The 27,729-nt window shown below is 38.2% G+C and overlaps 1 protein-coding gene across 10 annotated transcripts in view; it reads right to left on the reverse strand.

Annotated features, from left to right (window-relative positions):
• The window catches only part of LOC3291069 (uncharacterized protein DDB_G0271670), a 62,736-nt gene that overhangs the window by 16,608 nt on the left and 18,399 nt on the right, over nt 1-27,729 (reverse strand). The gene's annotated exons all lie outside the window — the stretch shown is intronic.

Genomic DNA, 27,729 nt, shown 5'->3' on the forward strand with positions numbered 1-27,729 from the left:
TGGACTCTAGTGCATTTTGACAATTCGTCACTTGACGTAAGGTCCCCAGGATTCAAACTTTGTTTACATTTATTAAATTTGTTCATATAATTTATCCACCCCATTTTTTCGATAAAATATTCTTTAAAAATATATTTTGGACTTCGCGAGTTCTTATTTTACCTTAAAACATGGATTAAAGTGTGTTATTTCGTGTTATTCCGTGAATTTATTCTATAATTCATTGTGTTTTCGACAGTTTTGATGATAAAAATTAAGAAATCATTTTTTTTTTTCAATTTTCACGTTGATTCCTCATTATCTACGAGCCGCTTGGACAATTTACGTGAAATTAGAACTCTTACTCACATGATTTTAAATTTCGTGCATAAACAAAGCATCAAATCTTTTGTTAATACAGTAGAACGTCGATTATCCGGGGACGGATTAACCGGCGGGCGGCTTAACCGTGCGCATAAATCTGACAGCTGTTCATACGTGCGGCGAAAGTTTGCAGCGATAGTCAATTGGGTAACCAGTTTCTTGTGCAGCTCTGTAGTGTCTAGGTGTTGTGTCCGAGCAGATGAAATAATTAACAGTATTGAAGTATTACACGGCACAAACAGAACGTTTTATATTTACAGATAAAACATACAAAACACTATACAACCACAGTAAACGGGCCGCGTGCCCTGCCGAGAGCTCCTGCTCTATCGGCTGTTCCACACACTGATGCGTGCGGTGCTTATGGATGCGCCGGAGTGTGCGTGCGCACACTGGCATCCTCCCTGGGACTCCACCATCGACAGGACGACTGGCGCGGTGAGAACAGGGGTCGCCTATCATCCACAACACTAGGGGTATTTTCGAAATTCATTTTTGTTCATGAACAGTTGTTAAACCTACAGTTATTGATTAAAATAATATTCTACTAACGATTAATCGATTGATTCTAGGTGAATTAATAATAAAACTAGTGAATTTCATATGTTTTATATGCGTTTGACATTTCTTGGACCATTATCCGTGCAAATCGATTAACCGGCAACCGTCCGGTCCCGAGCTGCCCGGATAATCGACGCTCTACTGTATGTGCATTTTTGTGTGTCTATTGATTTTATAGAAAAAATGAAATATACTGTATAGTCCCAGATTTATGCGCACGGTTAAGCCGCCCGCCGGTAAATCCGTCCCCGGATAATCGACGTTCTACTGTAATAACAAAGAAATCTGTTCTATTTGCTAAGCTTTGTGTGTGGAAACCAATGGTTAACGGTTCTAAAATGACGTAAAGTCCCTCAACTATGGCGACCTCCCAAAGGCCCTGATCCACCACCTGATATTTTTAATCCACCTTGATATATACAGGGCGTTCGGGATAATTTTGACAGTTTCATTTTTGTTTATAACTCGTGATCGAGTTGGCATAGGAAAACAAGCAATACGTCATTCGACAGCTAAAAGTGTACGGAACAAGCAGCGAAAACATCCCGTGATAAAAAAATGCCAAAAAAGAGTACATTGTGGAAGCGGATCACATGCATCATGATGATCCGCGCCGGACGCGACAACCGCGACATCATGCAGTGCGTGCAGTGTTCGCTGAACACGATGAAGGCGATCCGGAGTGAGCTGGGAGAATACAGCGATGACGACGAAGCTTTGGCAGCACGAAAACCACATTCTCAGCGGCGGGATTGCGTGCGGACCGACGCTTTCCTGACTGACCTCCAGGCGCGTGTGATGGAAAATCCGGGGATCGGAATTCGGCCGTTGGCACGTGAGATGGGGGTGGCACCATCTACGAGGAAAATGGCTCATGCTGGACACCGTCGTGAAGCCTTGGATCACGAGAGTGGCCAACGGCAGACCGTACGTGTTCCAGCAGGATTCCGCTCCGTGCCATTCAGCCTCCAAAACGATAAAGTGGTTGGCGGCTAATTTCAACGACTTCACCGCGCCGAATGTGTGGCCTCCCAGCTCCCCGGATCTTAATCCAATGGATTATTTCGTGCGGGGCGCGGTGGAAAATGACACCAACAGAACCTCCAGCAACACCAAGGCGGAGCTGATGGCGAAAATCAGGTCCGTTTTCGGTGCCCTACCCTGCAAAACTGTCGCCAGGGCTTGTTCCCGGTTCCGGAGACGGGTGGAGAACGTAATAGAAGGTGAGGGCGAATATTTTGAATAAAATGAATAAAATACATGGTAAGCTAGTATTTCTAAAACAAAAAAAAATTCTCCGATAGTTAATTTTGCCATAAAAATTTTGTTTCTTTCTCCGTAGGTGACTGTCAAAATTATCCACACATGAGGTCCAAAATAGCCGAAGTGGTACAAAATCATGAAAAAGTCTGCTCCTCTGCGTTCCGGCGCCCACCCGACGTTTACCGGGCCGAACCGAATAGTTGTGTTAACTATCGCTGTGATTGCCTTGTCCTTGCCTTTAGATCCTGATGAGTGAAGCATGCATACCTTTCGGGTACATTCATGGTATAAACCTTTCCCTCTTACGTGCATGACGAAGATATAATCGTATGCTATCGGCTCTGCATTCGGCAAGGGTAGGCCCGTGGGCGTTGTATGTTCGCGGGCAGTAGGTACAATAAAGCATAAGCGACTTTGGTCGAGCCAAAGTAGGTTCAAGGCCCGGCCGGAACTCGCTGCACCAACGGGTCGATGTCACTTATGCATCATTGCACCGACTGTCCCGTACCACGGGTCGAACTTGATTTCGATTTTGACCTTACGCTCAAGCTACACCCTTGGGTCGGAATCGATTCCGATAGACTCGCATCCGAATCCGGGTTGCGTCGAGAAATGAATCGTTTGACTCAGTACTAGTCATCAGTACTCATACACATGCCTAAAAACATGTTTACAGCTGCGGTAGCGAAGTATTGTATTGTATTGTATTGTATTGTTACGGTCTTGGCCTGCCTGGTCTCGGGCCTTTGTCTACCAACCTGTTATCCCCGATTTAATGGCAGACGCCTCCACGTCATCTTTCCTCCCCAATTTAGGTCTACAAGGCCTGCTCTGTCCTTGTGGATGGCCTAAAAAGACTTTACGGGCTGGGTCGTTCATTTCCATGCGTACCACATGAACATCCCACCGGAACCTGTCGAGCTTGATACGCTGCACGACAGTGAGGTCGCCGTACATCTCATATAGCTCGTCGTTATAACGGCTCCGGGTCATAGCGGATTGTCCTTCCACACATACGGGGCCAAGAATCTTTTTGAGCATCTTCCTCTCTAACGCGGCCAGAAGGGTTTCATTAGTGTTCCAGCTACACCTGCCTTGAGCTCGCCGTTGACGATTTGGCACGGTTCATGTCGCAAACGTTGAATGCGTGTACACTATTCAAGCGTCTGAAACGAGTCCCTCCCTGGGGTGACCGGCACTTACAAAGGCTAAAAAAAAAGCTAAGGCCTCTGCACATTGCGACTATCGGGTTCGAAGATGTCTCGCCTCGTCTAGGTCACCGCGCACTCGCTTTATCGGCGATACAATCGGAACTGCTACCGGGCGTATGTGTGCCGTATGGCTTTGCACTCGCGCGGAAACTCTCGGGAGCTTTGGAAATTTGTTGACGCTAGGCGAAAATCGTCTGATTTCCCCACCTTCGTCAGCTACAACCGACAGAGCGGTCATACCCCGTTCGCAGTTTGTGACATTTTTGCCTCACGGGCCTCATTTTCTCCGGCGGTAACAGATGAGAGCCATATAATCGATGCACTAGCAAACGTTCCGATTGATGCCATGACCCCCTGTTTGCCGTTAATCGACGAGTCTTCGGTTTCTAAAGCGATTAGCCGCCTGAAACCATCGCTTGCCCCGGGACCGTACGGGATTCCGCCTTCTCAAGCGCTGCAGTGCTGCGGTTGCACCTATCCTGACGTCGATCTTCTGTGACTCGGTAAGGTTGAGGATCTATCCTGCCATTATTATTATCATTTATTATTAAGGTATCGAGCCTCCATGGCCTACATACACAATTACAACTAATGTGTTATAAACTATGGGCTCCTAAAAAATTAGACGCAATGCAGTCTCGTATGACACTTGTATATTTCGAGATACTAAAGGACAAGTCATTAACATTTGAATACAAATTAAATTCTTAGACTTCAATAATAACGGATCCCTAGCACAGAAAAGATGGTAACATACAAAATAACATTACTTAGCAATAGAGGTACATTGATTTTTCCAGTTAACAATTTAAACATAAAAATTCCTTGGGCAACCATTCTACTTTTTTCAAGAGTTGAAATCCATAAGCCATAACAACTGATACCTAGTACGATAAGATGGTAGGACGGCAATATGTCTCCACGGAAGCCGCTTTATAGCTACTTGGGTAAATTTACACGTTGTCTGCCTGCCGGAAGACATTGTGGTTTGTTCCAGTGCATACAAAGAGGGACAAATCTAGCTCTCGTAACTACCGCGGCATCACGTCGCTTAGCGCCTGCGCTAAGGTTTTCGAGCTGTTAGTGTACGAGCCACTACTCGCCGCTGCTTCGAATTATATCTGCCGTGCACAACACGGATTTATCCCCAAGCTCAACCACCACCAACCTGCTTGATTTTGTCAGCCTCTGGCACAGGACCATCGATGCCGGCGCACAGATCGACGAGGTCTACACGGACATCAAGGCTGCCTTGACGCCTTGACAACGTTCCATACGCCTTGTTGCTCGCGAAGCTTCAGACGCTTGGACTGCCCGTTCAGCTGCTGGTCTGGATGCGCTCCTCCCTTGCCGGTCGCTCATATTTCGTGAAAATGGGACCCCAAACGTCGCGCCGTATTGCGCCGTGCGCCGAAAAATTGTGTTTTGTGGCATATTGACAGCGCTCATGCTGCTAGTATAACTGTTTCTTTCCTACTGCGACATGAAGTCGTTTTTCATCGAGTTCAGCTTTTAAGGTAGACAGAAAATCCATGTTTTTAAATAACCAATAAATGATTTTTTATCACTCACAACATTGAAAAAGAACCAAAACTTTTACTAACTTGCTTTTACATTACGTTTTTTAAAAACATCAGCCTAGATTTATGTAATCTTTCTGATATACGATAATTTTCGCAGCTCAATGTGTCGCGGATTTTATTTTCCCATACAAAGCGCAATGATAGAATTTTTTTAGCACAATTTCATTTTGCCTGTGAGTGCAATGGTATACTAGTTTTCTAAAACACCAGTAAAATAAACACCTTGGCGGCGACATGAGCAAAGTGTATGAAGATCAGGTGGTCTCATAGCCTGTTTTTCATAGCAAAAGTTGAACGTCACTTTTTGACACCATGGGTGAAAACATTTCCCCAAACAAGCTTTCTGACAACTTGCCTAATACACAAATAATCTTGTAATCTTCGTTATTTGCACTGAAATATCTTAAAAAGCACTCAAAATATTTCTTATTGTAAGCTAAACCAAATCTGAACTAATTAAAATCCATTTTTTGATCAAAATAATGACGTCGATGAGGACACCAATGTGTACTACGTATGTGTTGCTAAGAACATAGCGAACGGTTCCTATGGAAATTCATTTCACCCATTCTGTCAAATGGAGCTTTTTTTGATTCCGAAATTAGTTGTCAATTTTTATGGGACGAGACCACGTGGTCTTCATACACTTTGGACATGAGTGTCAAATGACACCAACATGACAGCCGGATCGATCGAAGTTTTTAGATCGAAAAATGGTGCTAAGGCCTATTATCATCGATTGCGATCCATAGCAACCGGTTAAATCATGATGATTATGAATCTAGAGCGAAAGGTGCATTTGAAAGAACTGATGCGAATAATGCGAATATTAATGAATCACGAAAAAGAAACGCCATTTTGAAGAGTCAGACGAACAGCTGCTGGAGCAGCCATCTCAGTCGTGGACATCCACTTACTTTACAGGAGTTTGAAGGAGGCACGATGAGGGTTTGCTCCTTAAACCGCAATGTGCCGGGATGTGGAAGTATGTCTCCTGACTGACGAGCGAGAGGTGATTGAAAGGTAGAAGTGCTACTTTTAAGGACACGTGCTTAATGGATCAGATGCAGGAGAGGTTGGCGCAAGTGGCAGATTATGCCAACTACCACAGCAGTAACACAGCAGTTACAACAGCGATAGTATTGGCTCAGAAGACGAGGTGCCTCCGCCATCTAATAATCTCTGGATGAGATTACCAGCGCCATGAAGCAGCTTAAGAGCAATAAGTCTGCTGGCAGTGTTGAGTTGGCGACCGAACTCTTCAAGATAGGGCCGGAAAAGCTTACTATCGAAATGCATCAGCTGAGCGTAAAAATCTGAGAGCAGGAGGAACTACCGGAGAAGTGGAAGCTGGATATCATTCATCCAGTCTACAAAAAGGGCGACGGATCTACCACTGACCTAATTTTCACTCTATGACAGATCCTCCAGAAGTTCTGAGAGCGCCCCTACGCACCACGATTTCATCGACCTCATATGTCCCGGCCCGTACACAACAGAGTACACACCACTTCATGTTCGAGCTTTAATGTGAGACGCTTTGCCTTATTTTGATTGTAGGCGGCCTACGACACCATAAACCGGGATAAACTATAGACCATCATGCAGCTGTACCACTTTCCTGGGCAGTTGATCCGGCTGTTAGAGGCCATCATGAATGGGGTGCAGTACAAATTGAGGGTGTCAAACTTGATGTCGGAATCGTTCGAATCTCACAGGAGTCTGAGGCAAGGTGACTGACTCTCCTGTCTGCTCTTCCAGCAACATCGCTCTGGAAGGTGTCATTCGAAGCTCTGCCAGTCTCTCCAATTTCTTGGTTTCACGGAAGACAAGGACATCATCGACAGGACAACAGCGAAGGTGTGTGAGGCGTACATCCTACTAAAATGTGAAGTAGCAAGAATTGGATTGAGGATCAATGCGACAAAGACGAAGTACCTGCTTGCCGGAGGCTGAGCCCATGATAGGGCCCAACTGGGAGGCAGTGTATTAGTTGACGGCGACAACCTCGGTGTAGTAAAGTAGTTCTGGTATCTTGGGACGGCCGATACTTCGAACAATTCCTAAGACGTATTTTGCAGGGGAATCGTGCATACTATGGGATTCACTGATTGCTGAGATCTAGGAGGCTTTGAGACCACATGAAATGTGGGATATATCGTACATTGATCCGCCCTGTGCTACTCTGTAGACACGAGTCTTAGACCTTTCGAGCAGAGGATGCAAACACTCTGGGTGTGTTTGAACGATTCATCCTCCGGACTATATTTGACGTCATAATTCCTTTAATACTACAATTAAAAGGCGGGAACGAATAAGTGATTCGGATATCTTGACGATATGACATAACAATGTGGAGAAATATATAAAAACATCCGTTTTTGTGGGTCGTTGTAACAAAAACTATGATTCATTTATGTTTCATTATTTAACTATCAAGCTTAAGACTGCGTAAATGTAATCAATTTATAAGAAAAAAAAAAGCCAGAATGGTAGTAGGGCTTGTCAAAGCTATCAGTTGTAATTAATTAATCTCGATGGGCTTTATGCTAGTAAGAAAGTCACATGTTGATCAAAGGTAAAGGCTTATGGCTCAAAGTCTTCATCATTATCTTACTAAAGATGGATAATATTACCTTTATTAACATATTCAAACATGCTCTGTTACTAAGCCTGGAGAAAAAAAATTAAGCAATTAAAAGCAGTAATTTATTCTATCCGAATAATGTTCACTAGCATTGAGACAATTAGATCTTTAACGGCAAGTTAAAGATCACCCAATCTAGTCGATGGACCTCTAATAACTGATATCAAATGATCCTAGATTCATATTGGTCAATATTGGCATGCTACGTGGTAATTTTGCTATGAAATGAAGACTGTCCAATTTTCAGTGGACCACATACATTTCATACATTTTCTCTCATTCATACCTTATTGATGGTATTCAGAGATTTTAAAAGATATCGGTCTATTTTTTTTTTGCAGGATACTAGCTGAAGAGTGTCCTCAGCGCTGCGGGAAAATGTTTTCCGATAAGTGATCTAGGGAACTGTCCAGGATGCCGCAAAGTCAGATAATGGGGCCCTTTCCGTTTGAAGCTCGTAGGCTGAAATTTCAGCCTATCAGCTATTTGCATTGTATAGCAGTTTTCGAGCAGCTATCTAAGTGAGTACAATATACAGGTGGGCTTATCCCAAGGTGTATGAATTTAGAAGGCTGATTTTTATCGCTTCTGCTTCTGAATGAAGATTTTAAGAGTGTTTTGAGTATTCGTCAAGCCTCCAGAAAGCTTGTTTGAGAAAAAGTTTTCACCCGTTCTGCCAAAAAGTGATGTTCAAAATTGGTTATGAAAAAATGCTATGAGACCACCTAGACTACATACACTTTGATTCCAGAATCCATCACCTGATCTCTTTAATGCACCTTGGAATAAATGTAAACAACACCGTGTTTTCGAGCAGGTACTCGAATCTAATTCTAGCTTTTAGGCTAAAATTTTCTAGACTGAAATTCGCAGGCTAGTTTTTTGTGTGGTTTTGTATGGATTGTTTACATGATTTCAGCCTCCAACTGTCAAACTCTATACAAAAAACTAACTAGAATCGTGAAGGCCCCCAATATGTGAAAATATGTGAATTCTGGGTATTTTGTCCAATTATTTTCATAAAATCTTGCTTATCACTTCCTCCGCCATTTGTACTTGGAAATGTTGTTTTCCATCTAAGAAGCCGCGAACAGAGCTCATTTTGACAAAAGTGATCGCCTTCATTGCAAATGACAGTACTTTCGTGTAGGACAGTTTTGTAACGCAAGTGTCATGTCGGTTTGTCGGTGGTTTTACCGCATCCGCCGCATTCACTTGATCTGGCACCATCAGATTTCTATCTGTTTCCGATTCCGGCACATGGATTGGCTGACCAGCAATTCTCCTCCTATGAACAGATCCAGAATTGGTTGGACACCTGGATTGTCTCGAAAAACGTATCATTTTTCCGAAGAGGAATCCGCGATTTACCCGAAAGGTGGAGGAAAGTAATAAATAACAGTGGCCAACACTTTGATTGACCCAATTTACAAATAAAAATACAAATAAAATTACAAATAAAAATGCCACGATTAAAAATAAACTTATGAAAAAAAATAGTTATTTATATGCACACCTAATATTACCTAAGATAATAAATATAATAAATACATGTTCTGTTTTTGCCGTATAGTTGTGTAATCATTTGCATTTGTGCGGACACAACAATCCCTAATGCTAATATTCAAGGGACCGTCAACTTAGACCTCAAATACACGAAGCACGTTTCCGCGGCCGCGGAAACGCGTATAACAATCTAGTCATAAAAATGAATTTCGTTTGAACGCGTTACTGCGGAAATGCAGAAATGCTCATGCTGTGTATCTCTGCGGAACTGTTATACGCGTTTCCACGCCCGCGGAAACTCTGTGTGTTTGAGGCCTTAAAGAGATATTGATGTTGAGGAAAACTAATGAAAGTGTTGCTATTTAGTATTGAAGAAACCACGGGAAACCCTGGTATATTTTGAACAATATTTTTTGTGAACTGTCATTCAAAAAATCATCTTTGGCTGGAAATACACGAACCAAGATCGTCGTGGTACCGCGAAATTCGCGCCTTGTTTATAACAATTGTAGACCAGGTAGGCTGTCAAATTTCCGTGCCTCCCATCGTGCCTGTCGTTTCGCAGAGATACCTCCTTAGATTTTCGCGGTATCGTGAACCGATTATTTGTGCTTTTTCTAGTTGATTTGTTTGAAAACTCGTGTGGAGTTACGAATGTTGTTTTTTTTTTTAATTTTGCATAAGCTATGTGAAATAAATAATTTGATTCGCAAGTCTTATCAAATACATATATCATCCTGGCACATTAAATAGTCCACCAGAGAAAATCGGCGAAATCTCGATTCGTGTGTTTCCAGCTTTAAAGAATTTGGGTTGAAAAATTGCATATAGCCATATGAATTTGCTTTCATCGTTAAGAGACATAAAATGTAAGAAATATGACGGGATCGTCCAAATGTTCACCTCAAAGAAACAACTCATCTTAAATATCCTGTATCTTAAGCCCGCATTAGAGCCCCATTGAAATTTTTCGTGAAATTTTCTATAATGCGTTATTTCAATATTTTTTAAAATCGAAACATTTTCTAAAATCAGTTTCAGTTTTTTTTAAATCTAATCAGAATCGAATATCCTTTCTTTTAGTGCAGCTGTGTCAAACTCATTTCATCAGAGGGCCGCAAGAACAAATTTTCAATGATTCGCTGGCCGCAAAGTTGAGATTGAAAAATATACCCCAATATTTATGTAAAATACTTTTTTAGATTTTTATTGTTAAACAAATTGACTTTTTGTACTACTCGCTTCTTATCTGGAATCGTTTGTTATGTACAAATTCGCGATGATATTTTTATATGTGCTCATTTTTATATAAGAAAAAATGTTAAATGTACTTTCAATGTTATTATTAAAATAGGAAATTTTTCATTACTTGCGTTCTCTTACGGCAGTTCTGCCAGAAAATAACTGTCAAACACACTTTTTCACTGAAGTAGGGGAAGTCTAGCAGCCTGTAGTGAATCTTTTTCAAGCAATCCGAGCTATCCATCGCTGGATGAATAACAAAAAAAGTTGCTTGCAATTTTTTGACAGATCAAGAGAAAAATAGTAATAACACGTGTTTAAACATTATTTTTCGCTATTTTCCAAGCTCCATGTGTTCTGGTGGTGTATTCATTTCTTATAACAAGAACCCGTATTTTACGAATAACTTTTTTTAATTACGATAATTTTATCTGACGAAGATTCGTGGTGTGTGATCCCATACAGATCGGCAAATCTGTTTTTGATACTTGAAGGGAGATGATTCGCGAATTGAGAAATTGAGGACTTTGTGAGCTTATCGATTAATAAGCTTTGAATTGCAAGGCTTCGGCATTTCGAATGTTTTAATCCTTGATCTAAATCCTTTAGGCTTAAGCGTAATCGTATAATTTTGGTTTTGATTTTTGGAGAGGTTGGAGAGTACATTAATTCGTCTTGCAGAATGTGGGGTACAAATAATTCCAACTTGGCTACAATCACTGTTATTATCATTTATGGTGGCATGATTATGACCTTTTTCGTTTGTAGACAGTTGACGCAAATCTATTTTTCCATACAGAATGTGCAATCGAGTGTGCACAAAATTATGCTAATATTCAGAATTTAATCGAACCATAATACGACTGAGCTTGCATTCGATTCAATGATTCTTAAGGGTCTCGATTGATATGTACGATTGTGTAGAATAAGTTTATGAGCCTTATGGGTACATTTATGTTAGTTTCAAAAAATATACCAACAAAAGGATTGTTCTTTGGAACAGATGTACAGTGCCGGCAGAATAAAGTGGCCACTACTTAAAATTTTACATTTTTTACATTTTTTCCGTGAAAAATGAAGTTATTGTACTGCTTTATTTTTTGAAACATTGTTCGTGATATGCTTAAGAATGCGCAGTACCATAGCATGACAAAAATGAGAAGTTTGCTTCAAGAAAAAAATTTTTTTTCCAAAATTGATCAAAATCACTGTGCCAAAATAAAGTACCCGCTTTATTCATTCTACAGAAAATTTTATTTTGAACAAATATAACAGCAAACTTATAATTTATACGCGTTCCTCTCGCATTCTTTACATGTTCGAGGATCGTTGGCGTATTTTTTTTCTAATTTTTAAAGGTTTATCTAGTTCTGCATCTAGTTTTTGCATCTGGTTCTTCTCAAGCGTTATTAAGAGCTTTAAATTTAAATTTATATGTGTGTGACACCAGTCTTATCCACCTTCGTACATAGAATCTGCCACAAATTCTCGATGGAACAAAAATTTAGACTTCATGGAGGACATGCAAGGTATTTTATACGATACTAGTTGAGAAATGATTTTTGTATTGATTGTGTGTGTTGAGATGTTAGCCTGTAGGAACATGTTTTTAGTTTTCAAACCCTATTTTTTTAAAAGAAATATCCCAAAGTAGTGATGAAGAATGTTAAAAAAGGTATCAGCCATCGTTGTACTTTCGATTCACACCAGTTTTCCTGCTACTCCTAAAGAGAAACACCCCCTAGCTATCACATTGCAATTTTCGTAATTTACTGCCCGTTAGATGTAGCGTCCTTCAAGTTCCTCGCCCGAGCTACAGCAAGACTAACAAAGCCAATTGGCTTCAATATGATCAAGAACATGCTGATATATCGTTAGATCGATGAAAAACTGGTATTTGGACAGATGAGTCCAAATTAGAACTGATGTTCAAAAATAAGTAGACGCGATCCAACAAACCAATATGTATGAAGAGTGCAATGTGATGACCAGGGAGGGGATTTCTATACGAGAAGTGGGGAGCATGGTTTGAATCGACGGCATAGTGAAAGCTAATACCTATACAAGCATCCTGTGTGAATTTATCTGTTTTCTGTGAAAAATACGGAGTTAGTAAATAAATTGATGTTACAACAGGAAGACGACTCATGTTATACACGAAGAATTTTTTATTTTATTTTTTCAATCAAATCGAATAATTTTTTTTTTAATGGCTCCCAGTTATTCTTAATTTAAATTCAATCGCGATTTAGTGTGCAAATTTTAATGCAAATGTAGTGAAAATGACGTGATTAAGAAAAACAAAATATGTTAAAGCTCTGAAATACTTTTAGGAAGAACCAATGCCAAATATGTGCAGATAAAAACAAAATAAATTATGGCAAAGATCATCGAACATGTAAAGAATGCGAGAGGAACGCATACAAATTATAAGTTTGGTGTTATATTTGTTCAGAAAAATATTTTCTGTAGAATGAATAAAGTGGGCACTTTATTTTGGCACAGTGATTTTGATCAATTTTGGAAAAAATATTATTTCTTGAAGCAAACTTCTCATTTTTGTCATGCTATGGTACTGCGCATTCTTAAGCATATCACGAACAATGTTTCAAAAAATAAAGCAATACAATAACTTCATTTTTCACGGAAAAAATGAAAAAAGTGTAAAATTGTAAGTAGTGGCCACTTTATTCTGCCGGCCACTGTATATCCTCTTATATCCTATCCTCTATTCCGTTATATGCTCGATCCCGTCGTCTGCGTGACAGACGCCCGCTTTATATTCCATCCCGTCATACTCGCTTCGGTGCAAATGACCCGTATTAAAAGGCATTATCAGATTTCAAAGATCCCTACCACGTGTTCGATAATGTATATGTGTCTTGTTTTTGTTCACGTCTTCGGAGCTACACCTCTTCCTCCTCTCCATAATCCTTTTCCCATTTGTTTGGTTTGTAATAGTCGGTCTCGTGGTACAGTCGTCAACTCGCACGACTTAACAACATACCCGTCATAGGTTCAAGCCCCAAGATAACCGTGACGCCATACGTATCAATGGCTATCCTGCTATGAGAGGTAATCCATAAGTCACTGAAAGCCAACTCCACAAGTGGTACAGACAGGTCTTGACCGACAACGGTTGTTGTGCCAAAGAAAAAAAAATGTTTTGCTTGCGTTTCTACCCTTTATCCTCCCCCTAGTTTTTAAGTTAAATTATTTTTTTTCATTTTCGATGTCGTTTCCGATTGGTCCCAGAGTGACGGGTAAATGGTACTGATACTAACGCTATAGCGCTGCCTAAGTACCTGTCGGGAAGCTTCAAAGCATTTGCGCAAAGCTTTGCCGTTATAGAATTTGTCAATGCTTTTTTAACTCTTAATGACTGAAACAAAAATCCAATCCATGCGCCCAGACTAGACATGGGCAAGAAGAGCGGGATTCATGAGGTTTGCTCGCTAACATTAATGACCAGACGTTCGTCGCTCTTCATTAAAAAAAAGGTTCTCCCGCTTTCATAAAAAAATAACAAAGATCATTTGAAATTAGTTGCCCTGCGAAAAAAAATCAAATCGCTAGCACTGTCCGGCTTATACCGAATTTATAAATTTGTAAAGAGTAAAAACAGAAAATATTTTAATTCTGGTTAAGTTAAACTATATTCCCAGGAAGCTGGACTCTGAAGCCGATCCGCATATAACCTCGCAAAGAGAAGAAGAAGAAGTTAAACTATAACCAAAATTAACGTTTCATATAAAAAACACATGCTACTTACTCACACTACCTATTCCAAACTCACGTATCCCGCCAAACATTGCGAGGGTTGCGAGTAGTATCATCTGCTCGAAATCTTATGGTATTTTAAAAAATGTTTGATTTTTAATCATCAATTATTTTTTTACTGTGTTTTTTGTCAAAAATGTCGCAATTAAAAATTTTGAAGATTTTTTCAAAATAAAATTGCAAAATGCTGGTCTTTAGTATGGCACAAATCGCACTGTTATAGCTGCTCTCGGGGTGCTATAATTATAACTGCTAAAACTAGGGGCGAAAAATCTGCCTAGGCTTGCAAGCTCTTAAATGCGAGGGCTCTGGGGCTGTGAACTTGTATGGCGTGCGAGCCTTCGCGCGCCCTCGCAAATCGCTGCCATAGATAGGTGAATTGTGGGACGACTTCAAAAGTGCGTTCACCTATCTGTACGTCACGCCTACGTAGATTCTGATTATTTATTGGTAGGGCCACTGATGTTGCCACCATCAGTTTGGTCTTTGCCTCATTTATCTAGAATTCGAGGTTCTCTGCCGCCTGCATGATCCCTTGGTAGGCTTCTGCTACATAGGAGAGCCGCAGACCAATGAGGTATACAGTGAACCCTCTCTTATTTGAGAGGCGATGGGACTGTCGAATAAGAGGGGTTTTCAAATTAGAGAGGTTGAAAGTGAATGAAAGGTCCATACAAACAAGAAAAAGACAGAACATTTAGTATGCAGCCTTTACTGTTGCTATAGGAAACTGCGAACAGGATTGCCAATTTGAGCATACATCTTTCAATAACCATGGCAACACCATACACAAATAAGAGGGACACAGATTTCAGAGGTTTTCCAAATTAGAGGAACAAAATTGTTCTGGAAATCAAGGGACTGTGCAAAATGTTCAAATAAGAGAGGTTTTTCAAATTGGAGAGGTGTCTAATAAGAGAGGGTTCACTGTATATCATCAGTGTATGCCAGGATCTGGGGATTCGAGTCACGGATAGCCCTCTTTAGCGCCAGGTTGAATAGTAGACAGGCAAGCCTGTCCCTCTGGTGCAGACTTTTGGTGGTAGCAAAAGGTCCTGAGAATTTTCCATCCACTTATACCTGACAAGTAATGTTGGTCATAGTCATTCTAGCCTTATTAGTTTGGCCGGAAATTCAAAAGAGTTCATAGCGTCGTACAGTTTCACCCTGGCTATGCTATCATATGCGGCTTTGAAGTCAATGAAGAGATAGTATGTGTAAGAGATATACCTTACCTCCAATATTTCACAAGTCTAATAGTTCATTTCAGTGTGTATTTCACCCAAAGAGTATAGAAACCAGGTGGTCTTGCCCCATTTAAAGTGAAAACTAATTTCTGAATAATAAAAGCTCTTTCCGACCGAAAAAGGCAAATGAATATCCATAAGAACGGAACACTGTGCATAACAGCACAAAACAAAAATGGATTTTAAGTAAGATTTGATTTAGTTTAAAAATTTTAATATCCTTAAAGTTTATGAAGAACTCTTAGTGATTAGAACGATATTGAGTGTTTTATGTATTCGTAAAGTCGTCAGAAACCTTCTTCGAGCAAAAGGCTTCACCCATGCTGTCAAAAAGTGTCGTTCAAAATTGATTATAAAAAACACGCTATGAGATCACTTGGTCTACATGTTCTTTGATTTCAACCTTTGTGTCCGCACGGTCACATTTAATCGATCACGGCGCAACACTATTTAACAGTTTGTTTGGGCACACGGTAGCACTGTTTCCTAATGAGAGTTTTTTTTTGCGAGAATCGTAAGTTTTGCAAGCTACTTTTGAAAAAAAAGGTGTCGTGTGGAATCAGTGTTACAGGGTTCACCTCCTGTAACATGTTTTTCAACAGTTGTCACATATAGTACTTGAATCACAATAACTTCTTGTTCTTCAATAACAGATAATATTCAACACATTCTGCTCGTGGCGTGTTGAAAATAATACACAACACTACATAAGCAAATGAGCCTATACAGATAGTCCTCAAAATACGAAGTACGCAGTTTCCTTCATTTGATTTTTTTAAAAGTATACTGGTGTTGAAGAATTTCCATTTTATTGAATTAAAACATCATTTATAAAATCATTTATAAAATATGATATGCAATCCGAATAATATCAAATATTTAATGTAGTAGTGTTTGGACAATAAACTATAGTCTTACTTTTAGTTTTTTAATGCAATGTAATATATATATATATATATATATATATATATATATATATATATATATATATATATATATATATATATATATATATATAAATATATATATATATATATATATATATATATATATATATATATATATATATATATATATATATATATATATATATATATATATATATATATATATATATATATATATATACTATACTAGCCGGCCAACTAAATCATTCCAAAAAAACTAAAATATTCCATTATTGCTTTGTTACTTGGGATTGTTGTGTCGTGCCCGTATCCCCTCAGGATCCGATCATCGAGTGTAAACCGCCAGGCATCTCACACCAAGTGTCAAAGTGCCTTATACAACACAACAACAATCCTGCTCTTTGCATGGGAGTTAGTAAATCATTATTAAATTAAGTTTAGTGTAACATCTGGACGATTTTAAATCTTAAAACCTATTCTCATACCACCATAAGGTGTGTAGGCGAAAGAACTCCGCAGGAGCCAAAGCCTCTCTAAACCATACTATAACCATAAGGTGTGTGCGAAGTTTCGTTGAAAATGATCCAGTCGTTTCGGAGGTTGCTCGCAACAAACACCGTGACACGAGATTTATATATATATATATATATATATATATATATATATATATATATATATATATATATATATATATATATATATATATATATATATATATATATATGTATAGATTTATAGATTTATATACATAGATTTAGATTTAGATTTATATATATATAATCGATCCAGAATCGAAATCGGCTCTCGAATCGGAATTGGCTCTTAAAATAGAATCGACTTCCAAACGGAGTTAGTTTTGGCATCGCCATAAAAATAGGCGTTTGGGTCCAATCATACTACGTATTGATAACCGCAAAAAATTAAAATTTACTTGTCAAAGATCTTTTTTTTCTCATGGAGATTCCCGGACTAATTTCGCTCCTAAAACTTTTTTTTTCAATTCAAGAAGTACTTCACATTCCGGAGCTAATTATAATTGTGGAGTCAATTATGATTCCGTTATAGGGGCAAATTGCGATTCCCAGATCAATTCCGATTCCGGAGCCGATTCTGATCGTGGAATCGATTCCGGATCCGACTCGGAAATCGGCTCCGGTGTCAGCTTCAGAATCGGTTCTGGAGTCAACCTTAGAAACGGCTCCGGAATCGGCTTCGGAGTCAACTCCGGAATCGGCTCCGGAATCGACTCCGGAATCGGAATCGTTTCGATCATCGGAATCGGCTCCGGAATCGATTCCGAACATTCCCATCACTATTGCGAATGTCTTTGCGGAACGCATCAATATCGTATGTCGAGCACAACGTGTATACTAGACCAAAAGCCTCCTGAGCTCATGAACCCCTGCATTTATAATGGGGTCAGTGAAATCGTCTAGCTCCTGGTCTGGAGTTTGAAGATGGAATAAAATCGAGAGTTGATTTAATCACATCTGAAATGAAGAAGATCAAGCGTACCACAATAACAATATTACGATAGCAAGAACAAATAAAAATAGTGTTTTGCGAATGCATTAGTGGTGGTAGAGATTTTTCAGTTCTTTAACGCTAAAAGATGGACTGAATTTTGATGGACTGGAAACAGCGTTTTTGTTTTTGTTGAAAATATGGAAGAACTGAAAATTTATTGCGATGCAACTACAATAAAGACAGCAGTTGAAAAACATGTTGCAAGTGGTGAATAATGTTCACATTGGACAGTTGTTCAGTTGGTTGGAAAAAAATTAAAAAAAATCATTTCAATCCATTCTATAAGAAGAATATCATAATATAAATTATTTTAAAACACTTTATCGACTGGAATTCGTGTATAATCATATAAACATTGTTTGGTTGCGGTAGTTTCTTAATTCAGTGGGACTTTTGCTTATCCAGCAAGCGCTTTTACATTAAACGAGTCCACTCATAAACGGGTCACCTATTGCGGACTAGGTCAACATTTTAATGAAACATATGCTGTATATTTCCAATGAAGAAGCGTGAATCGGATCCTACCAACATCGGCAAAGAGTCGGTCGGTGCAGCATAGTCAAACGAAAACAAAACCAGACCAGCAGTCATCCGGTGGATGGAACCAGCAATAAAATTGGGGGCGAGGTGCAGCCGTCTCGCACGCTGAATTGTGGTAGTAGTTCACCTATGTTTAGCCTTGCTTTCTCCAACATCGCAGCTGTAGGGTGGAGGTACTGACGTGAGCTTCCCAAAAGACTCCCATTGGTATTTATATATTACAATAATTTACTATCCCCACAGTTACACTTTGGCCGTTAAATGAAATCTACAGGAAGGAATAGGCAGCCAGGTTTATCCGTGGTGTTATACACACATAATTTTCCTTTCGAATATAAACTTTTAATAATAATAGAACAGTGTAATAGAAATTCCTACAAGCAAAAGAACTCGTTACAGCAGTGTTTCATCCAGGCACATTAATTAAATACTAGAAAAACATGAATTACACCGAATATTGAAACCCGTTTAAAGGTTCATTAGCAATTCTAGACGATTTTTAAAATATACAGTTTCGCGTACATGTCGGCCAATAGGTTTTCGAGACTTAATTCATTACCACGTAGCCGGATAGTCAATCCTTGCTACGGGAGGACGGTCCATTCATTAGAACCTTTGTCGAATTGCCGATTTTTGTGTGTGTAAATAATAAGTTTTATCTCACAAAGCCGTCTAAAAATATGCCTTTTTCATTTTTTTCTTCAGCACTTTTTTACACACTTCAACTGAAAACGTGATCTTCAAATTTCGGTGAAAAAGCTACGATAAACTAAGCCCGTTGAAGTGTTGAAAATCATGCTGAAGATATTAAAAATTATTATGATGAAAATGAAATGTCAGAACGATGTGGAATAACATTTTGCAGACGGTGAATAACAATGTTTACATTCGAAAGTGACTTGGAAAACCCTGTAATGGCGATGCGTTTTGTTTATTGTTGGCTTCGTTAAACGGTTGCATTGAACAATTGAATTAATCAACATAGCTAAAATGCAAGTACGTATTTAAGGTAACATGATACGTTTATGGTAAATTAAATAAATATTATCGTATTTAAACGAGACTATAAAATATCCTACCTAGCATTCGAGCACGCAGACCAAATTATCTTAAGCACAGAGAGATTTTTGAATATCGTTATGTGTGTTACAAACTTAATCCCATTCACGCCTGACGCATCAATTGCGTTTGTGTTTGTCATGATTGTCTAAATACACATTTCTCGCCTTAAAGCCCACCGGCAAACAGGTGCTGTCTCATAATCCGTTCACCTTCGTTTACTTGCGATTGCTTTTACTGAGTGCTACTAATACGTCCGCCTGTGCACCACCGTGCTGCGTCGATGTCCCAATTAGTTCGGTGCAACAACCTGTTGCTTGAATCGCCCTGCTTCTTGCCCAAAACAGCATGGCCTTTCGCTGAACCGTGTGCACTCAGACAAGTGTGCGCTCTAGTCATATCAGCGATCGTTCAAAAAATTAAAAATATAAATATGCGTAACTTAGCACGTTTTGCATGCATACATTCATACATACAAGCATACACACATACATAAAAAAATTATGTATATATATATATATATATATATATATATATATATATATATATATATATATATATATATATATAAACATATACTACTACATATTATATTACTACTATAATAAACATATTACATATTACAACATATTACTACTATCATAAACGAGAAATTGCAATTTAACTTTCTCTGATTTTGTGATGTTGCAGAAGAATTTACCTCAAAAATCATATAAAAACATCCTTAGCATGTAAAAAAATACTAATTTTACCGTCTATCCCATTTAGTTGAGCGATCCTCGAAGCAGCCAAACAGCTGTTGATAGTTTTGCATGAGAATGTATGTAGTCAAGGGTTTAGGTGTGTTGTGTTCAATGAAACCATTGCCACACAATGACTCCAGCGCAACCATGCTGTGCTACTGAGGTCTGATGCACACGTTCGACCTGTCCTCGTTTGGTTTTCATAATTAATTCTTTTCCCAGTTTCCTCCTCCCTTGAAGGCTCATAACATTGCCAAAGCCATGGCACCGCTAGCGATGATCACGTTGGTAAAGGAGCGAGATTTCAACATAGTGTATCAACCTTCTGCCGCTCTCCCCAACACTGGCAAATTGGCTGCTGTTGATAGTAGCCAGATTGGCCGACCATGCACCACTCCATAGCCGCAGTCGCGCCAGTCTAGTGACCGATGAAGCTATTTCACAATTCACACCGTGTATTTAGTGCATGCCTACCCTTGCCACTTTTCCTACTCTTTGGAGTATTTCCAACGAGAGGAGCCATCCAGTCAACCAACTCGGGCTGACATAAAAGAGAAGAGAAGAAGAAAAAGAAAAAGCTTCAGATAGTTATCTGCGCCGGGCGAGGCTTGGGTTGTGTGAGAAATGGGGAAGAAAATGAAAAATGTGCATAACTAGCAGTAGAAATCACAAGCGTCGTCCATGGTGATGAAAAATGGGAACTTCACTTCAACGACGATGAACTGGATATGGAGGGGTACAGTTTTCCAAAGCCTTCGCAAAGAAAGGAGAGAGTCAGTTTGTATATTTATAAACAAAAAAAAAAATAATGCAATCCATTGCGGCAAGCAGCACGCACGCACTACTAACTTCTATTGCTTCAGTAGACCGCGGTGTTGCCTCAGACCCTTTAGTGAAAATGTCCATGGCATGGAACGAGTAGCCGTGCTTTCCTTCATCGCCGTCATTGCGTCCATAGTCGTTGGGCATTTGTGCTCTAATTTAGGACTATGTCGAAAGCTCCCACATACAGACAAGGTATCTCCAGGGCTTGTGCTTTAAGTTCAGTACAGGTTAAGTCAGGCTTCCTCACTTTAGGCGTTCTCTTAGACGACGACGGTACACTGTGCGAAAGCCTCAATACATACAAGGAGTTTGCTGTTACCGGCCATGGACTTTGGTCAGGTCTATATTACATGCGTGGCACTGGATAGATGGTCAGTGAAAAGCGTTAAGTCAAGTGTAACAGCTTTGCGCTTTCCATCACCAAATGTGGCTAAATATGTGGTCAACGGACACACGAAGCACAACAGAATACATTAAAACCTTAAGAAATAGACACATTACACAGGTTGTCAAAAAATGAATGAAGTAGGAGGTTTAGTAAAATCATTGCTATCATGTGATACAAATAAACAAACATGTTATATTTTTTGTCGTATAATGTAACAGTCGCCAAAAAGTTTACATTAATCACAATATTATTGCACGTTATCTAGCATATTGATCTAGGTCTACATCGTAGAGGTCTTCATCTTTCTTTGATATTCATATTGATCCGGGTTCTATCAATTCCCTTTTAAAGTTTGTTTGGCTTGCTGGTTGATGTGGTAACAATTTGATTTATTGAATTTTATTGCTGTGTGCATTGCTAAAATTTTAAAGTGCGGTTTAGAAGTCACGATCAAGCATGAAACTATTTATATTTATAATGTTACTTTATAATAATCGTTGTCGCTTTAGATTAAGAACCTGTCAACTTTTCAATGCGCAGGACGCAGAGGATACGATAACTGAAGTAATGACCATTTTATTTAATGAATCGACAAATTTTGAAAAGAACGTAAAAGTTACAATTTTTAATATTTAATATTAAATTATATATATTTTTTATATTTTATAAATAGTGAAAATATTAATTTCAATTAAAAACTATTACAATATAAAATTACAATACATACGGATTTATTTCAAGGCTTTTAATAATTTTCATACGGTGCATTATGCCACCGGTGCATTTTGCTACTGTTTTTAGAGCTGTGTCTTTATTTCATTGCGTTACAACTTTTCGATGTTTCAAGATACCAGCGATTTGATTTGAACATAATACTAAACTAATGTTGTATTAGTTTATATAATGCCTATTACATTTTCAAACATTAGCTAGGATTGATTAGCATGCATACGCCATTGCTCATTCAGCCTGTGCATACTTAACAGGAGCAAACCTTCTTATTATGCAATATACAACAATTAATTTCAGTTCAGTTTCAATTTGTTCGAAATTTAAAACAAGATAAAACACTTGTTCCCCATGTACGTAAATGTTCGCTAACTGGAATATTTTTGCTTTCCAGTCAGGGGACGAAGTATCAATGAAAAAAATTGAAATTAAAATTATAACCATCAAAGCAATCAAATAAAAACCATTCCCATTGTTTTTATTTTTTCGTTATCATACGTAGGATGCCGGATGTTGTACGTTTGTCGTTTTAGTCATTTTTAACTGGGAACCATCCCAGTTAGCGAACATCAAGTTAAAAAACATGTCAGTTAAAAAGCATCCAGTTAGCGAACACTACTGTATTTCCAATGCACCTTGACCAGATTACTGGAAATTATCGATGAAATTGATTTGGTGGTGATTTGAAGCAAAACTTCGGTGGTGAAATAATAAAAAAAATATCATGTCATCAGAGCCTTCTAGAGTACAGAAACACCTTTAATATATTAAAAAAAAAACAGTTCTAGCATTCAAATGTGCACTGCACTACCATATATTTTTTATACAATATTCTGGCATAGTATGCAGTACACAATATACAGTTTGGGGGTGAGAAGGGAATAGTGTTTTAATTGTATTATCTTTACACCGGCATGGAAATTACAATACACGAATGTCATTAGAAGCTATAACAACGAACATTAACCACTTTAAAATGTGTGTGTACACAAATAAGAGGGACACAGATTTCAGAGGTTTTCCAAATTAGAGGAACAAAAATGTACTGGAAATCAAGGGACTGTACAAAATGTTCAAATAAGAGAGGTTATTCTAATTGGAGAGGTGTCAAATAAGAGAGGGTTCACTGTATTCACAAATGCACAAATATGAATATGAATATGAATATATTTTTTATACAATATTCTGGCATAGTATGCAGTACACAATATACAGTTTGGGGGTGAGAAGGGAATAGTGTTTTAATTGTATTATCTTTACACCGGCATGGAAATTACTTAAAGAATTAAGCTTGTTTTCAATACACGAATGTCATTAGAAGCTATAACAACGAACATTAACCACTTTAAAATGTGTGTGTACACAAATAAGAGGGACACAGATTTCAGAGGTTTTCCAAATTAGAGGAACAAAAATGTACTGGAAATCAAGGGACTGTACAAAATGTTCAAATAAGAGAGGTTTTTCAAATTGGAGAGGTGTCAAATAAGAGAGGGTTCACTGTATTCACAAATGCTGAATGTTTCGTTACACATCAAACATGACTTTTGTAATGAGTTGATAATACTGAGCCTGTAAATGATAATACACGGGTTAGATAATGTGATAATGATACATTTCCTGTATAACCCTTAGATGTAAGATTACATACAAACAAGATTTAAATAATATATGCACAGCTAGAGTTGATATGATATCATAAAACGCAATAATTTCGCCCTTTTTCATTCAACAAAATCTCGTTATAACATCACAATGATGGACTACATCAAAAATTCGCTACTGAAGGCACCCCACAAGCTCGCTAAGCCTCCACATAAAGAAATCAATACGATGGAAAATATACATAGCGAAGGAAAAACGTTATTGCGTTCCTCCTGGAGCAAAATCATCGATCCGGTCAGTGAACCCACTCTAGTATAAGCCCTACATCCTGAATGCGTAAAAATGCGTGAGTATTTTCGCTCTCTCACGAACATTCTCAACTTGCATGCGCGACCTCGGTTCAGGCTACCGAAAAAGCCTCTTCAAGGGATTGTATATTATGTACTGTACGTAGAAAACGGGAGCCTCCCGAATAACACAAGCTTATTTCGGGACATTGACCTTACTCTGTGCTACGCATCGACGCAACGAACGCAAGTCATTGACATTGAACAGGACGAGTTGAAGAAGGAAGGGAAGGAGCGACGCGTCTTGTCTGGGAACCAAAGCAGGCTGTGTAGAATCCCGAAATTTTATCAGGACAATGAACTTTAGTAACCCCAGGAGCACACAGGATGTTTGGAGCCGTTAGCGCGACAAAATCGTTATTTCCTTTACGGAACTCATGAGTGGGTCTTACTTCCCCTGATAACTTGTTGAAATCCTGGAAAACATGTTTTAGTGAGCTACCACGCAAATGAGCCAATGAGTTGATAAAAAGTAGTATGTAATACTGTACGTTTTCATTATTGCGGAACAGTCGTCAACACGCACAACATAACAACATGCCCTTCACGAATTCAATCAAATAAAACACTAGAAATTAATATTGCCTCAAGGAGGCCACATATGATCTGTTGAATTTTAACAATAAATGAACAAATAAATAATACTTAGATTATATATTGCAACAGGATTTTTCCCTCAGTTACAGTTAGATGTGTCATCCTCCAATTTTGAATCCGAAAAGTTGCCTGCCAACTAACTTACAGTGAAATCTCTCTAAGGTGAATCTTCAAGGAACCGTCACCTTAAGAGATATCTTTATGTTGAGGAAAACTAATGCAAGTGTTGCCATGAAGTATCCAAGAAACCACATGGCATCCTTTTACCAATATTTTTGTGAATAGTCACCGAGACTGAACTGTCATCTTAGAGAATTTCAGCTGCCGAATCGCACCGTCAAAATGTTCATCTTAAAGAAACAATTCATCTTGAAGAGACTACATCTTAGAGCGATTGATTGTAATATGTTTAGGGAATACACAAACATTAACAATTTATTCTTGTCTTCCTTATTTGCCGCAGCTGAAAAACTGGCTAGGGTCTTAGCCATTACTAGGCGATGATTATTTTGAGCTTTTTGTGGTCATCGAGGAAATGGTCGTGCCGGATCTCAAATTTAAGTAGGTTTTTCATGGTTTTTAATGCGAAAATGAAAAACTTGCACAACATATTTATCCATCAATCACACACCTTTTTCAGTCCAGTTTAAGTATAAAACATGGAAAATAACATTTTTTCAGAAGCGGCTCCGAATTGTTTGGCAAAACGCTTTAGTTAGCCGCCGCCAGATGCGCTGGTGAAAATCAAAATTACACTAGCGTGTACGGACGATGTACCCCAGCCCTTAAGTTGTTCCATTACTCTATTTTTATTATTTCCACAGAGATTCACAATAGCTATTCACACATCGCCTAAGGTCTGGTACTATGGCTCGGTGTAATATTCGATCGCTATTCTCTTTCCAACTGCATGATCCTTAGGATCAAATCTGCTCTGGTAAGTTGAAGAGAAAGACTCCGTCGCAAATCGGGTCGAAATTTGGACATTACGTGAGATGGTGCTAACGGTATATCGATATAAAATTACTTTATCCAGTTTTTGCACATTTTTCGTCAATGTTTGTGCCATATTGATAAACCATCTTTTCGCGCTGCATTCACACGGAACAAGGAGGGACAGAAGGTTCAGAAATGCAGTTGTGTCGATCAGTCATTAACAGATAAATAGCGAAGGTGACCACGATAAACACGCCAGGATATGTAGTATAATATTAAAAGGCTAATATAGTTTTATATAACTAACTGAAATTCAAATAATTAATTCAAGCGTTCTGCGACTAACCCTGCCTAGCCACATTGCTTCATCGAATGCTTGACATCATTGTATGAACTACAAACAACACTTTCTTACCATTTTTGCTGATTGTTGTAACATCCTATTTGGTGATAAAATCTTGATAAAAATGCGATTGTAAGATTATCCCTCATCTAAAGCCCATTAAAACAATTAAAAATAATAACACAAATATAGAATATTAATCTACTCTTCCTTGTTATACAAAAAAGATGCATATAATATAATGGAATTTAATATAATAATATATACATAATGTTTATGGATTAAATGAAAGGTGAATAGGATGATATAAATTAAATCACAAATTATGGATTAAATGAAAGGAGAATAGGATGATATAAATTAAATCACATGGTTTTCTTCTGCCTGTTTGGTTATACAGACTTACTAGAAGACTAACGAGTACGTCGTAATCGAAAACTCAATTTTTGCTATTTCAAATGCGCTCGTTGTTGATTACCATCGTGAAATTAGAAGGATTATAAAGTGTTCAAAATTATTCATGCGTTTTTTTCAACACTTATAAAATGTATGTACGAGTTTGAAGTTGGTTATGATTTGAAGTCAAATTGAAGCAAAACAAATATTTGATTCCGCACATACCCCGCAGCTAGGAACATACCCTCTGTTCATGTTACGTACTTATTACTGTTTATGTTAGGGTGCAAGTGTTTTGAAAGATAAATTATCTCAATTTTTTATTAGGTAAAGGTTGACGCGATTTTAGCGGTTTACTTAATTTTACCAGTCAATAGGATCTTTTACATAGAATTTGTATAAAAAGGAAATCAATTTTTTTTACGTAGATATAATGTTTACGTGTGTCTAATTCATGGACTTTTTTTAAAGAGAAAAACTTTTGTTTAACTTTAAACTTTAAATTAAAATGTTAATATTGTGGTAAACATATTTCCACACATATCAAGATTTTAAACTTTTTTCTTTTCTGACACATGGTTTTCACATTGAGCCGGTCTCGTAGTACAGTCGTCAACTCGTACGACTTAACAACATGCCCGTCATGGGTTCAATCCCCAAATAGACCGTGCCGCCATACGTAGGATTAACTATCCTGCTATGGGGGGAAATCAATTAGTCACTGAAAGCCAAGCTCACCTCACTAGTGGGTACAGGCAGGCCTTGACCGACAACGGTTGTTGTGCCAATGAAGAAGAAGAAGAAGGTTTTCACATTGATTTAGTTTTTTGTCATTTTGCTGCCTAATAGCGTTTTGATATTCTTTAAACATTTTTAGTTAAATGCAAATGTCATGAGGAGGTACTTTACATTATGTTTTGTAATAGCTTGTTCATAACTAAACTCTATTCAATTTTATTTGTGTTTGCAAAACATTAGGTAGTTTTAAAATTTTACAAGCCAATCCGATAATACAGTCGATAAGTTGTTCGACTTGAGAACATTTTGTTCATAAGTTTAAGTATTGAATGAACCGAACATCACAACATATAATAAATTGATCAAACTTGAAACATGTATTTCAATTATTCCTCCAACTGCTTTAAATCACTACGACGCATACAACAGAATTAAAAAAAAACAATGCAATCTTTAAAAAAAACGTCTGATTAACAGCGATTGCCTTTCCAGGCTTTGACAAATTTATAATGAAGAGCTTCATATTGGTCATAAATAATTTCAAAAATTCTCTGCATGCTTCGTTTCACTTCTTAATATTTGATTTTTGTTCATTGATCCAAGTGAATGGATGACAAAAAGGGTAACGGTGTGCTGAAAAACTCG

The sequence above is a fragment of the Anopheles gambiae genome, chromosome 3 (genome assembly GCF_943734735.2).
Source record: "Anopheles gambiae chromosome 3, idAnoGambNW_F1_1, whole genome shotgun sequence".
In the NCBI taxonomy this organism is placed as follows: domain Eukaryota; kingdom Metazoa; phylum Arthropoda; class Insecta; order Diptera; family Culicidae; genus Anopheles; species Anopheles gambiae.